The 16,028-nt window shown below is 44.2% G+C and overlaps 1 long non-coding RNA gene across 1 annotated transcript in view; it reads right to left on the bottom strand.

Annotated features, from left to right (window-relative positions):
- Positions 1 to 1,075: 1,075 nt before the first annotated feature.
- LOC148758960 (uncharacterized) overlaps positions 1,076 to 16,028 on the bottom strand; it is a 283,519-nt gene continuing 268,566 nt past the window's right edge. Inside the window, exon 5 of the long non-coding RNA XR_016019876.1 lies at positions 1,076 to 3,019. This is a non-coding gene — a long non-coding RNA (uncharacterized LOC148758960). The remainder of the gene's footprint in view (positions 3,020 to 16,028) is intronic.

The raw sequence follows: 16,028 nt of genomic DNA, 5'->3' as shown, positions 1-16,028 counted from the left end.
AAACATGTAACATCAAGTTGGAAATCAGAGATTGTGGAGTGGGGAGGACGATAGCAACAATGGGTTAGAAAGAGTAAAATGAGGAACATAAAACTAAAAACAATGTTTTTTTCAAATGTATGTATTATATATATATATATATATATGAATATACAGAGGGTGCCAAAAAATATGTACACATTTTAAGAAAGGAAAGAACTGTATTAAAATTGTAATATTCAATATATGCCAATAACAAAAGATGAATACAAGTCACATCTGACTTCTGCAATTACAAGAGGTGCTCAAAGTGGTTACCATCAGCATCCAGACACTTCTGATTACGGCGAACTACTGCTTGAGCATAGATAACATCTCTTAAAATGTGTATACATTTTGTTGGCACCCCTGGTGTGTGTGTGTGTGTGTGTGTGTGTGTATGGGTGTGTGTGTGTATGGGTGTGTGTGTGGGTGGGTGTGCGTGTGTGTGTGTATGGGTGTGTGTGTATATGTGTGTGTGTGTATGGGGGTGTGTGTATGGGTGTGTGTGTGTATGGGTGTGTGTGGGGGTGTGTGTGTGTATATATGTGTGTATGTGTGTATGGGTGTGTGTGTGTGGGTGTGCGTGTGTGTGTATGGGTGTGTGTGTGTATATATGTGTGTGTGTATGGGGGTGTGTGTGTGTTTGTGTATGGGTGTGTGTGTGTATGGGTGTGTGTGTGGGGGGGTGTGCGTGTGTGTGTATGGGTGTGTGGGGGTGTGTGTGGGGGGGTGTGTATATATGTGTGTGTATGTGTGTATGGGTGTGTGTGTGTGTGGGTGTGCGTGTGTGTGTGTATGGGTGTGTGTGTATATGTGTGTGTGTATGGGGGTGTGTGTATGTGTGTATGTGTATGGGTGTGTGTGGGGGGGTGTGCGTGTGTGTGTATGGGTGTGTGTGTGTATATATGTGTGTGTGTGTATGGGTGTGTGTGTGTGTTTGTGTATGGGTGTGTGTGTGTGTATGGGTGTGTGTGTGTGTATGGGTGTGTGTGTGTGGGTGTGTGTGTGTGTGGGGGGGGTGTTCTCCTTCTCTGTCTGGTCAACTCCTGCAGGTCCTTTAGGGCTACTTGAGCCGTCTCCAAAACTTCTCGTTGACATCCCCAGATCTCCGAGCCCTTTCCCTTCTGAACATTCCTTCCTAGCAGCCATTTGGCACTTTATGTATTTAATTACTCATCAAAACTCTTATGGATTCCTTGTTGCGAAGTCATTGTGGCAGACATCAATCCCAGGTCCTAGATAAGGCAGGCTTCCCTGTGGGCATCTTGTCTCTTTCAGAAGCTGAGTTCCCAGAGTAGGAAGGAGAGCAGGTTCATGGCCATGCTGCCCAAGGCCCGGCCGTGTTGACCCCTCAGTGCACGCCTGCTGGGTGACCAAATCAGACTCAGCATGATGAAGAGCGGCCCAGCTCGCTCTTTCCCATTGACTCCTGACAGGGTGCTATCGATAGCATTATTGCTCATCTTCCCAGAGGGCAGCCAGGAACAGAGGACTGGTCCCTCAAGAGAAAGCTTCCTGCATGCTCATCCAGGTTTTTCTTGTGTAAGAATAGGACCTCTGAAAAGCTAAAGCCCCAAAATCATCCTACCCCTCAGGCCTTCTGCCTGGGGACTCAGTATCCGGAGAACACAGGCAGTGATGGTGATGGGAGGTGCGGAGAGGAGAGATTGATGGTTGAAGATGGCTGCTGGTTGCTTTCAGAGAGGAATAGACATTTATTCAGTGAAAAGGTAAGGACCAAAGGACACCCTGGTGAATGAGGAGCTTTGCTGGAAGACAGGAGGGAGGTGGAGGTAGAATTTTGGGCTCTGTTCTGCTCTCAGAAAGAAAAGATATGGATGGTAGAAAAATGGAAAAATAATCAATTCCTGACCTCTATAGAAATCACGGAGTTATCTCAACCCAAATCCAGGGAAGAGTTCTGACACTTGATTCACACTTTCTCCCAAAGCAACCTGGTCACATAGAGTCACGTACCAGCCCAGCAACCCTGCACAACAAGAAGTATTTTTTATTGAAGTCCCATTCTTGCAACTTCCCCGGTTATGGACATACACACACACACACCCAAAAAGGAAATCCTGTCATTTTAAAAGGTTCTTACAACCATGGCTGTAATGCTTCACTTACTAAAAAATTTCACATAGTACATATAAAATCAATTTTCTCTGATCAAAATATTTTCCAGAAATTTCCATGATTCATCAATTACTCGTCAAGCTGCAGTGAGAAGCAGAATGAGTCAGACATAATTTGGCCTGGAATTCAGGATGTTGACCCAGTCGCACCTGGTACTCCAACAGCAGAGGGGGGCCTAGGACGCGGCAGCTTTTGAGTCGATCTAAGTTTCTGGGGTCCCGCCTGGCAGAGAATCGTGCCAAGAGACCTCCTTGAACAGAGTCAAGACAACACCACTGGCGACTTCTTCACAAAGGCATAAAGTGAAACCTCCAGATACAATCTAAATTTCTCACCATCTCAAGAGCCAGACCAGGCTATGAGATTCTAGATGATGAAAAATATTTTCCTTCAACTCCCTGCTGTATTCAGATTTCCATCATACTCACTTCTCCACTTCAAGAGGGATGGGGGTGACTCGCCATGTGGTTCCTACTGCATGATGTGACAAAAGGGCAGTTTCTGGCCAAGGTGACACTCACTGGGAGGCCTTGGACCCTGGCCCTCATTCCTTCTTCAGTCACAGTAGGAATCCGTCAGGAGAGCTCCAATCCCCCGGAGTTACTTTCTCCAAGAGAAAAACTTTGGCAAACACATCACTGCTTCAGTCAGAGCATCACAATGAGAGTAGAGCCAGAGTACATCTGTTTCGAGTCCAGATCTCCTAGTTACGTTGACAAACATCAACATCTCTCAGCTCTTCTCTGCAGCGGCATCCAGCAAGAAGTGCCCACCTCCCTTTCCTTTGATGAAAATCTTGATTTGTGTCCCGTACCAGGCTGTGTGACAGAGGGATTTGCCATTCTCTTGCACTCTGTCCCTGAATGGAGAGATATCACAGCAGCTCATGTTATAGCAAATCTGTCCACATGTCCCCTTCATTCCTGGAAAGGTTGGAGTCAGGGTTAAATCATAAGTGATTATAAAGTGTCTTTCTCATGGACATGAGAGAATTAATAGTAATGCAATTATATATTTCAGTGTTCTGCTGAAATGGATCAACATTTTAGCACTATCACTTAGAAATAAAACCATCCTATAATGACGTCAACAGAATATTGAGAGGTAGAAATGCACAATGGACTTTAATGGTTACCATTTTTGTAAGACTATTTGAAGAATTAGAGTGGGGGGAGCACAATTCTCCCAGTCGAAAATGTTTATTCCCATAAAAGATAAAAGTTGATTTATTTTTTATGAACTACTACAAATATGCTCTTAAAGTCACTGAATTCCTCAGCTGCCTTACCCCAAATCATTACTTTATGGAGCTTTTAAGGCCTTCAAAATATAACACTATAGCTAAAATAGGGCCATTTCCCAAGAAACAGGATTGTAAACAAAATTTTAGAGGAAGAAAGAATTCTTTTAGAACCATACCGTCCATTTCTTGCAATCCAGATGGTGTGATCTGAGAGCAACTGAACAGCACAAGACTCCCCACTCAGAAACACCTGTTCCCCTCCATTATCTGAGCCTCACACTTAGAAGTTGCCCTTTCGATCTCTAGTTCATTGTCAGAACAAATGGGTGACTCAAATCCTAGAACTCTAGTACTAGAAAGGACCTCAATGGTCAGGTGGTTGGTCATGTATGTCAACCCACCCATGGCACAGTGGGAAAACGCAAGTCCAGAGATTCAGCCAGAATCATGGGACCAGTTATTAATAGAATTGGGACCCAACCCAAGACTTCTGGATGCCCAGCCCAGTACTTTGTCCAGTACTCAAGGCAATGGGGTGAATTGTGTCCCCCAAAAGATATATTGGAGTCCTAACCTCCAGTACCTCAGAATGTTACTTTATTTAGAGCTGAAGTCTTCGCAGTGGTAATAAAGTTAAAATGAGGTTATTAGGGTGGGACCTAATATGACTCATATCCTTAAAAAAAGGGGAAATTTGGACACAGAAAGAGATGCACAGAGGGAAGATGATTGAAGAGACAGCGAGAAGATCTCCATATGCAAACCAAGGAGAAACATCCTTCTCACACAGACCTCAGGAGGAAGCAACCTTTCCAAGACAATAATTGTTGGTTGTTTAAGTCTCCCAGCTTGTGGTACTTTGTTACAGCAGCTTTAGCAAACTAATACACCCGATGTCAAGTGTCTGGAGTGGAACACGTGTCTGTGTAAGTGTCTACGTAAATTTGCGGGCTTTACCTCACAGTTCATGTACCTATAAACTTGGTCTTCTTTAAAAATGAAAAGACACAATTTCCCTAAAAGTATCTTTTAAAAATGCTAGCCTCTCGATGATACAACTCTAGTCAAAACCAAAGGGTAGGCCAATAATCCTATCAGGTATATACGATTATTAACTCCATTGTAGAGATGAAGACACTTAGACATACAGAGCTTGCAAAAACTGCCGAAGAACAACTAATTAGTAAGTGGCAGAGCTGATGTCAAACCTAATTCTATTTGGTTCCAGAGCACAACTTCCTGAGTAATACACCAGATGAGATAGTATCTCGTCACTAGTGCTATTCAAGCAGAGGTTTGAGGATCACCAATGAGACACACTTTCTAAGGAATCCCCTCTGGTGCAGGAGAAGAAAAGTGATGTGTTTTCCATGGCCCCACCAGCCCTGAGCTTCCCTGAGGTTACAATCGATAATTACTGCTGGTTTGAGCAGTCAAGGGAAATTTCAAAGAAGAAATAAGATGAGAATGTCAGTTAGAGTTACATAGACAGAAAAGAAATTAATGATGGGGGCAGGAGACAACTTCAGAAGGCAGAAGGAGATTCAGAGGAATAGCAAGGAAAGTGTTAAAAGATTGGGGTCCTTGGGCTTTCTGAGTTGGAAGCCGCCCGAAGCTCCAGCTCCACACATCTTCACACTGGGTGTGGCACCCTCTAGCCTCTCGGCTGAGTCTCTGACTGATGTGCCTCCTGATGAGATTGAAGTGAACCTTGCAGCTTTCCCAGGCACGTGGTACTAAGGATGACAGTGGAGACTACGCTCCCAGCTCTGACGTCAGCATTTGCCCCAGTCCTAAGTTAAACACATCCACACACATAATGCTTCCACCACGCTCTGCGTGAAATGCTGCTAGTGTCTAGTGGCCACATAGCTTAGATTATTCTTCATGTAAGCTGTTCACGCACACGTGGGGGAAAAAGGATGTCTCTGAGCCCTGGGTTCCCAGAACAGCTCCTGAATTGATGTGGTGTCAGAATCGTAGTCGTTTGAAGGACAGTTTTGTGTCTGTGCCACCATTCAGGCAGCAGACGTGTGTTTCTGACGAGGCAGCTACAGAACATAAAACTTGCTCTTTTTCAAGCTAAGTTCTTATTTTCTCTGGTATCAACAGGTTGCTGTGCAGAATATCTACTTGGTACATGACGTCTCCTCAGCGGGCTTCTGAGCAGGAAAGGCAGGCTCCCAAAGCCCCTCAGAAGGTTTTCCTAGGTCAGTAGAAGCACAGAGCTGTTCAGAAAGCTGGCAGGAGCTCCCTAGAGAGGCTGGTGAAGGGGTTGCTCCCGGGAGGGGAGAGGATTGCTTGGCATGAGGTAGGAGAGCTGGGGCAGAGCAGAGGCTCAAATCCCACATGGAGTGTGGGTGCTCCGGGACTCACATGCAATGTGGCACCTCAGGAAGGGATGCTCAAGATTCCCTCCACCCCCACAAAGAGCAGACCCTGCTTATCTCGCCCACTTCTCAGTGCAAACCTTAAACTTGTCAGCTTTCATCAGTTTCTCAGACACACTATTCCCTTCCGCCAAAGAAAATAGTGCTCCCTAAGAGAGAGAATAAACACGCCACATGTAAGCATCTGGAATATCTTGCATCTTTACGGAAGTGCCGTTGGTGATTTGGATATTCAAGTACTCACTGTTCCTCTTACATAGGTGGCAGCAAACATCCCGCTCTCCAATTGGAAAGGGTACCATCCGAGCATGGAATCTGGTCTCTCCTTCTCTTCAGCATCCAGGAAGCCCAGAGTCTTCCTTTAGTGCTTACTTTGAAAAGCTATTTTCATCCTAGGATTCTGGTGTGTTTGTCACCCCATCAGCACTGCCTATCAAATGGCATTGATCATTAATTGCCTTTTAATGATTCTGTTGTGACCACATCTCTTCTAGTAAGCTGACTCAAATCCTCTTTGGCAATAGCTGGTTATAAATAATAAACACCATCAAAAAGCGTTTAAGATAAAATAAGTGGAAAGACTCAGACATGGGGGAAGAAACCTTCCAGGGACTCTCTGTAGCAGTTGAAACAAAAAGAGAACAACTAGTTCAATGTCTCATTAGAACACCGATGTCAAGAAAGGGAATGAAATGCCCACAGTCACCCAGCTAGTCAGTGGACAAATGGGCTGAAATAGAAGCCACGTGACCACCACACGATCCTCTTTCCCTCACAACAGCTGTTCAAGGGCACGTTCTGACACGTGGGGCTCTGGCCACCTCTGTAGATTCTCTGACAGCCACACCTCTTATTTCCAGCAAGACGGAGAAAGAGGAGTTTCCTTTTTTCCCTTTTATTCTGTTTGCTTTTCTTGAAGCCCTTGTTTAGACTGCAATGGCATCCACTTTGCTTTTGACGGTTAATATTTAGGGATGGGGAAATGGCATCATCAAACATTGCTAGAGATATGCCAGCCACAAACTGCAAACATGCTGTGACCTCAGCATTTTCCAGGAAAACATGTGGGACGTAAATAAGCATCAAGAGGACATCCTAATGCCCCGTAGCAATGTGCAAAATACACGATTTGTCCCGAAAGTCCCAAATAGCTTGTGTCAAGTTTCTTTCCTCCCACTCTACAAACAACACTTGGGGAAAAGCACAGATTTTTCTTGAGAATTTGTTGTTCTGCTTGTTCTCAGCTTGAAGTGACAATTCCTTGAGTGAAGGGCCTGCAGCTGCCGTGGATATAAGAAAACAGGGAGAACGTGCACCTGATGTCAAGGAACAAGGGCTGGTGAGCCCTGAATGAGCCGTGACGTGTCCCTGCCTGACACCTTTCAAGGCTCCCCACACCCTCACCCTCACAAGGGCAAGTTCAAGCACTTTACCTGGCCCTCCATAGCCTGCCATGCCTACCTCTCCAGCCACAGCTCCTCACCCCCTATCCTTCACCCCATATTCCAGAAGCACTCAACTGCTTGTCGCTTCCCAAACACACAGAGTCAGTTCTTGTCCCTGGACCTGTTCATGCAGCCCCTTCTGTGGTTCCTCCATCCTTCTGACTTCTCCCTTCTCCCCACACCGGGCCCTGGTGGGGCCCCTTCCTCTCTTACCCGAATGGCTTGACTTCCTTTCTTCTTGCAGGATAATATCATTCCAACTATTATAAAGATCCACTTTGTTCTAGAGCTCTTCAGCTTCCCTTCAAAGTCCAGGGGTCCCAAAAAGTGTCCAAAGAGTTGACTCTTCCCTGTAAGTCATGAACCCCAGGGTGACCTCATGGCCCTGTGGCTTTCAGTGCCATGTCCTTGTAGCCCCAGAGAATGTTCCGTGGGAGAAGCTATTTAAATCCTGCTTCAGCCTCTGGTCCCTTTTTTCCACAACTACAATGGCCAAAAAAGTACTTTTATTTCTGTTTCTTGGGAAATAGTCCACGAGCATCAGTGTGTATCCATCTGTCCCTTCCACCCTAGGAAATGTGGAGCTTCTTAAAGCCCTGTGGGATCAGTTGGTCCTGGCAAAACTCAGGTGTGGATAACAGGCAGAACTCAGGAGAGCCAAGGGCTGCTCTAAGCATTGTAAATAAGTAAACAGAAGTGGGCAGGACACGACCCAGACGATTCTGGACTGAGTAAAAATCCAAGAGTTATACTTGGTTCATATGATCTTCCCATGAATCATCTGAGAAGTATTTATTTAAAAATTGTTTGGCATCACTCTTTATACAATTATAGAAGCACAGGCTGCGAGGACTTGTGCAAGATCTTTAATCCACCCATGTTTTTCAGATGGGGTGACCAAGGCCAAGAGGGGACAATTAAGGAACTCAAGTTTCTTCGCTAGGGCCCAGGCCTCTGCTCCCTAGCCCTACCCACAGCCCCGTCCTGTGGGGATCTGGCCTCAATTCACAGGCCCCTAAATGACACACCGGGAAGGAATCTCAGCTCCCGCCATGAGGTCTGAGAGCAGCTGTACCTCTCCCCACTGGGACTGCTACTGCAACACAATGACCAAGGCTGCCTGACAACAGTGACTAAGTGACTACACACGGGCCTCGTGTTGTCTGCAGGTTCCTACCCCCATTCTCTCTTTGTCCTCTGACCCATCTCCTGGAGCAAGATAAAATGATGGGGTTCTAGGGATCCTCCTTCTGCCATTACCCTAGTGGAACCTCTTTTATAAGTAGAGTCATCTTTAGGGTTCAAGGTCCACCAGGGACAATAATTCAAAAGCTTTCATCATTCAACACAAGTCCCAGACCTACTTCTCTCTGCATGTAGCTATCTCCCAAACTTGGATTCTTGAGCTTCATAATGTATTCCCAGTCACCCAAAATTACCTTTTTAAGACTTTACTTATGTTTTTTTAGAGTAGTTTTAAGTTCACAGCAAAATTGAAAGTAAGGTACAAAGATTTGTCTCCACACATGCACAGACCCCCAGCGGAGCGATATAAGGCTGAACTTACACTGCCATGTCAGTATCACTCAGAGTCCATCATTATGGTATCACACAGAGTGTTTTCACTGCCCTAAAATCCACTGTGCTCTACCTACTCTTCCCTCCCCCGCAATCCCTGGCACCACTGATCTTTTTACTGTCTCCACAGTTTTGCCTTTTCCAGAATGTCATATAGTTGGAATCAGACAGTACGTGGCCTTTTCAGATTGGCTTCTTTCGCTTAGTAATATGCATTTAATTAGTAATATGCATTCCTCCTTTTATTTTCATGGTTTACTAGCTTATTTATATTTAGTACTGGATAATACTCCATTTTCTGGATGTACCGCAGCTTATGCACTCACTTACTGAAAAGCATCTAGGTTTCTTCTAAGTTTTGGCAATTATGGATAAAGGTACTATAAACATACTTGTGCAGGTTTTTGTGTGAAGATAAGTTTTCAATTTTTGGTGGGGTAAATACCAAGGGATGAGATTGCTGGATCATAAGAGTATGTTTTATTTAGTAAAAGACTGCCAAAGGTTTTCCAAAGCATGGGTACCATTTTGGATTCCCGTCAGCAATTAGTGAGAGTTCCTGTTGCTTCACACCTTCACCAGCATTTGGTTGTCAGTGTTCTGGATTTTGGCCATTCTAATAGTTGCATAGTTGTTTTAATTTGCATTTTCCTGATGACATGATGTAGAGCATTTTTTTCATATGTTTACTTGCCATCTGTACATCTTGGTGGGGTGTCTTTGGCCCATTTTCTAATCAGGTTGGTTGTTTTCTTATTGTTGAATTATAAGAATTCTTTGTATATTTTGGATAACAGTCTTTTATCAGATGTGTTTTTTGCAACCCAGAACTTTTAATTTTGTAATTCAGCAACAACAGAAACATGTAAGATGTAGACCAGAGCTTTACAGCACACATGTGTTGTCCCCCAAAGAGATGGACTGGAACTAAATGGAACCCCAGAGAGGATTCCAGCACAGGGAGTTTGATGAGTGACTTGTTCTTATTGAGAAAAGGTAGTTCATTTTTAGGGTACAGCATCACTGAGACTTTAGAAGTCAGACACATGCATCCCCAGATACCTACAGGGCACTCACCATGGTCAAGGTACCAAATCTAAGAGCATCTGAGCAGAAATGTTGTATCTTACATCATTGATCATCTGTGCTTTGTGTGGAATATCTCATTTTATCCTCAAAATAGTCTTATGAACTTGCACAATTATGGTAGGCAGAATAATGGTCTCCCCAAAGATGTTTACAACCTAAACTCTGGGACCTGTGACTATATTACGTGACATGGCTAAAGGGACTTCGCAGATGTGATTAAGTTAGGGATCTTGCCACGGGGAGATTATCCTGGGTGATCTGAGTAGGTCTAAGGTAATCATGAGAGTCCTCGTATAAGAAGGAGGCAGACAGTCAGAATGAGTCAGAGAAGGAGATCTGAGGATAGGAACAGAGGTCAGAGTGACATGACTGCTTGAAGATGGAAGGGACCATCTGCCAAGGAATGCAGACAGCCTCTAAAAACTGGAGAAGGTAAGGACACAGATGTCCCCTAGGGCCTCCAGAAGGAGGGCAGTCCTGCCACAGTAAATGTTAGCCCCATGAGACCCACTTCAGACTTCTAGCTTCCAGAACTGTAAGATGATAAATTTGTGTTGTTTAAGCCACCAAGTGTGTGGTAAGTGTTATGGCAGCAATATGAAACTAATACAACTATCATTATTCCCATTTTACAGATAAAGAAACTAAGAGGCAAAGAGGTGAAATAACTTGCCCCATGTGCACTTAGCAAGTGGCAGACCCAGGACTTGAACATGGGTAGTTTGATTCCAGAGCCAGTCTCTTAGCTATTAAACTATACTGCTAACGAGTAATTGATTTCCATGAATTAATAAGTAAACAAACAATGGAGATTCGTTCTTGAGGTTGTGGAGCTTAGAATTAAGCTAAAAGATGGTATAGAAACAAGATAGATAATCCAAGGAGGCATCTAACACAGGTGAAAATGTAATAATTTCCTTTATAGAACAATTACTACGAAGTAAAATGATCAAGATTTGCTGGTGGGAATACAAAATGGTACAGCTGCCATGTAAAACAATTTGGTGGTTCTTCAAATAACTAAACATAGAATTACCACATGACCTAGCAATTCCACTCTAAGTAAATACCCAAAAGAAATGAAAAAAAAAAAGTACTTGTACAGAAGTGTTTATAGAAGCACTGTTAACAATAGTAAAACGTGAAAATAACAAATAATCCAAATGCCAATCAACAGATAAATGGATAAATGGTGGAATATACAGTAAGTCCTCACTGAATGTTGTCGATAAGTTCTATGACTTCCAGTGAAACAACATATAATAACCCAATTTTACCATAGGTTAATTGATATAAACGAGAGTTAAGTTCCTACGGTATCCCAACAAGTTTATAAGGAAATGGTTTTATTTGAGGACCTGCTGTACATATGATGGAATATTACTCAACCACAACAAGGAATAAGTTGTCGATACATGCGAAAACAGGGGTGAACCTAGAAAAAAATCATGCCAACTGAAAGCCGCCAAGCACAAAATCATATATTGCATGATTCAGTTTATGTGAAATAGCCAGAACAGGTAAATCCATAGAGACAGAAATCAAACTGGTGGTTGCCAGGCTGGGGTGGGGCCAGGGAGACAATGGAGAGTAACTACTTAATGATTGCAGGGCTTCATTTGGGGTGAGAAACATGTTTTAGAACTAAATAGAAGTGGCAATTGCAAACACTGTGAATGTACTAAATGCCACTCAACTGTTCATTTTAAAATGGCTAATTTTACATTATGGGAGTTTTGCTTCAACAAAAATAAATAAATTAAATAAAGGACAACTGCAAAAAAATTACCAAGGTGGGCTTTCTAGAAGATGCAGAACTTAATCTGGGCTTTGAATGATGGCTGGAATTAGGCAGGCAAGGAGAAGATGGAATAGTGAACAAAAAGAAAGAGAGAATAATTTCCCCTTCATTCCACACAACAGACATCCTTGCACATGTGCAAGTTTCTGCACAGTCTGCCCCGGCCACCTCGCTTAGCCCCCTCCAAAGACTCCACCCAGCACTTAGAGATTCTGCAGGAATTACCAAGGGCACACCACCTATTTACAGATGGCTTTGTATAAATAGTGTGAAAAAGAATACTTAGTGAAGAGCAATGTGCTACTAGCAGAAAAACCGAGGCAAGTTCCAAATGACTCAGCACCCCAAATTAGTACAGGGCTAGTGGTCAGATCTGGATAGCTGTGCCTCATGTGGCCTGTCCCCAGTTCCTGGAAGCCCCTGAACTGTCACGCAGCCCACCCATGATGACCTGTTTGGCGCTTCTCCATTACTCAGCCCCCTACACACACACACACACACTCACACACACACAGTATTCCTGTCAAGGGCAAGGTCAGGGGTCCCAGCAACACTGCAGGGGTCCCGGGAGGGCTATCTTTTATGAGAGTATAAAGGAGCCCAGCTCTTCTCGGTCATCAGTCAGACAGCCTCAAGGACAAGCAAGATGCCAATGGCCTCTGTGAAGGCAGAATTTGGGACCTGCTCCTGGGCTCATCCACCTTTCTTCAGGAAGCAGTTAAAGGATCCAAGGGGAAGTGAGGCTTGCTTTCACTGCCTGCCCATCGCGGGAGGGATTTGAGGAGCTGCTTTGGGGAACTCTAGAAAACCCCATGTCTAAACCCAGTTTGCTGACTCCGAGCTCCCAGTTACTTCTCTGGGAGCTTCCTGAAACTGTCTGCAGTCACACCAGGGTCGTCTGGCTCCTTCGCACCGGCCCCAGCCATCAGTCACAGCGGGATGGGAGCAGTAATGAGATGCATTCTGGTCTGTTTATAAATTGCTTTCAGTCCTGTGGAGAGAGCTACTTCTAAATGTGGAGTGTTATTGCCACACGAGGAGGGATGTCTGTGACTGATAGTTTTGCCTGAAACCAAGGCTCAGGGCAAAGCCACTGCCCCTGCCCGAGTCCCTCATTCCTTATGCAGAAACAAGGATACTGACAACATAGTCCATCTCTTCTCTAAGGAAATGCATCATCCCATCCCAGCCCAGTGATCTCTCCTCTGAACTCCTTCGAACCACCCTATTTGCACACTCGTGGGGTCTGGTATGTCACAACCTCTTTATGTTTTTACAGGTAGGCCTTCCATCTGGTACCAGCCTGGAGATTCATCCACAGGATAGTTTGTCTTCTTCATCCTAAACTCTCATTGAACATGTCATGGTGCCTGCACCTCTATGTGCCAGCTGACCAAATGCCCAGCATTTATATTCTTGTTCCGGTGTCACCAATATCGCAGGTCTTTGTGACCTCACGATTTATGTAGACGTGTTAAAATTGTTAACATTTAATGCGTGCTTATTGTGCACTAAGCACGATGCTTTGTGCTTTAGATACACCTTCCTCTATAACTACCCTGCAAAGCAAGCATCTATCGTCAGGGGACAGGTAAGGACAATGCCACCTGCACGTCCTCAGCCCATTCTCTCTCCAAGCCATGCCAACTAGTTCCTACCCCTATCCTCTGACCACTCCACCAAATTGCATTTCCTGATGACGTCTACACCTCCGTGCTGCCAGATCCAATGGCTACTTTTCGCAGCTCATCTTCCCGGACCTAAGAAGCATGGGGCCAGGTTGACCATACCTCCACCTTAAAACATCCTACTCTTCATTTTCTGAACGTCACAGTCCTCGTTTCCTGGTGTCACCTGCCTCCTCTGGCTCCTCTGTTCCAAACTCCACAGGGAATAGGAGAAGAAGTTCTGGGGCCAGATTTGCTGGGTTCCTACCCCGAAATCATCCACCCAGGAATTGTCACCTTGGGTGAAATATGTAATCCCTGGTGCCTCAGTTTCCTTCATAGGGTTGTTGTGAAAATAGAGGAATAAACACATGCAGCACACTTAGAACAGTGCCTAGAGTGTAGTAAGACCTCAATAAAGGCTGGCTCCTTGTATTATTATGATAATTAATCCATTATTACACCATCTCTAAATTTGAAGTTTTACAGAGCTGTTCCAGGTCCTTTTTTTATCTCCCTCTCGCCTAAAGCAGCCTCATTCATCTCCCTGATTTGCAATGTCATCTATATGTTGGCATCTGCAAATTCATATCTCCGACCCAGATCTCATTTAAGCTCCAGACTCATTTATCCAATCGCCTCCTTGACACATCCATTTGGATGTCTCACAGGCATCTCAATTGACATGTCTAAAAGTGAAGACTCCCCTTCCACTTGTCCCTCCTCAGCCTTCTTTATCACAGACAATGGCCATCATCCGTCCATGAAGTAAGAAGCTGTGGGATCATTCTGACACTTCTCGTTCCCTCACCTCCCACATCGAATTCACTGCCACAAGCTTCCAATTTCATCTCCAAAATATACTTAACTCCATTCCCTCTTCTGTAGTTCAACTGCCATCAGCCTACACCAAGTTGCAGGTCTCCCTGTTTTATCTCTACTAATGCGACCTTTCTCGCACATGTAACAGTGAAGAAGAGGCTGTTGTTGCCGATGCTATCATTTTAGTGGTTTAATGTTGTTTTGACGTAAATTATGAAATTAATCTCTGCTTAAAACCCTCCCATTGCTTCCCATGGTCCATGAGAGGACATCAAATTCCTCAAAGTGGCCGCCAAGGCACTTCAGTGTCTGGCCCCTCAGACCTTCCCAGCCTCATCCTGCCACGCTCATCCGTCCCTGCTGACCACGCCTGCTGCACCGGGCCAGCCGTCCTGCCTTCAGCAGGCCTCTCCCTCTGCAGCCGGCTACCTTCACCCTGCTCGTGCCTTGACTGCGTTGGCCGTCGGGAAAGCCTAGGGAGCCCTGCTCAGAATGCTTTTTAATGTATAAAAGAAAATGCATAGGATTACAAAGGGAACCAATTACAGCAAAACACACATTATCAAAATATTTTAAAAATACACTTGTGACGTCCCCCTGTGGTGAGGGATTTTGAGAGTGGGGGAAGCTGTGTATGTGGTGGGGCAGGAAGGCGTATGTGGGAAATCTCTGAAGCTTCTGCTCAATTTTGCTGTGAACCTAAAGCTTCTCTAAAAAAAGTCTGTGTAAAGTACACTTGTGATATAGGAATAATATATGTGCTCCTTTATCAAGGTATTAACTAACAAGATCCAGCAATGTGTCTAGTAACTACTATAATTTTAGCGATGTGAAAACGGCTGCAATTTCCATTGGTCACAAATCACACACAGGCACCACTAACACTACTTGAAATAAGGCTGAATTCCCCTCCAGCCAAGAGCCTTGTCAAAATCGAACTCTTCCCCCATTCTTCCACTGAGTTACTCCTACTCACCCTTCACCCCCAAAATGGCCTTTTGAGACCCCAAACTAAGGACGCTCTTCTACAATGATCCTCTCCCACTACCCCCCCCTTTTTTACATCTCAAATGTTATTTCAAATTATAATTACATGTGTGTTTATTTGCATGTTTAGTGTCTATATCACCAGAATGAAAGCTTCACAGGGGCTGGAATGACATCCATTTACTCTGATCAGTGACTGAGACATAGAAGGGTATGATTCAATGAGAGAATGAATGAATTGCCCATAAGTGGTAGGCAATGGAGTACAGCTATTATCAACCCATCTACCTTCAAAGGTTTTGTTCTTTCCCTGTGTCACATTGAATGAAACATGTTAGATGACTTTAACTTCACACACATATACCTTCTTTTACCATTACCCACTAATCTCTCTGCTGAACACAAAAGTTATCTATATAACTTTATAAAGTTAGCCTCCGGAGAGGTTACCTTTTCCAAAAACATTTGTATTTCCAATGAGAGCTTATGCTGAAAAGAAGTGAAAAATTGGGTTCTCGTTTTCAAGTTATTTTTATGAAGAGTGGTAAGTGGTTTCAGACCCATTCAGGAATTAAGAAATAAAAGAATGATACCGATGATGATGATGATGATTTATTGTGTGCTCTACACATTTTTTGTGCATTATCTTGTTTAATCTTTACTATACCCCTACTCAGTTTAGGAAAGTGAGGCATAAAGAGATGATGAGCCGAAGCAAAAAGCTACCCTCCCTTTCCCCTCCACCATCATCGATGTCTATTTCAGTTCTTCTCCACCCACCTCTACAGCCTGGGATTTGATGACAGTGAATCTTAATACAAGTAAATTCTCAAAGGGGTGACACCT

This window comes from Rhinolophus sinicus, chromosome 2 (genome assembly GCF_057876585.1).
Source record: "Rhinolophus sinicus isolate RSI-liver-muscle chromosome 2, RSI-T2T, whole genome shotgun sequence".
NCBI classification, from domain to species: Eukaryota; Metazoa; Chordata; class Mammalia; order Chiroptera; family Rhinolophidae; genus Rhinolophus; species Rhinolophus sinicus.
The sequence above is the reverse complement of the archived record's forward strand: the minus strand, read 5'-3'. Positions and strand labels throughout refer to the sequence as shown.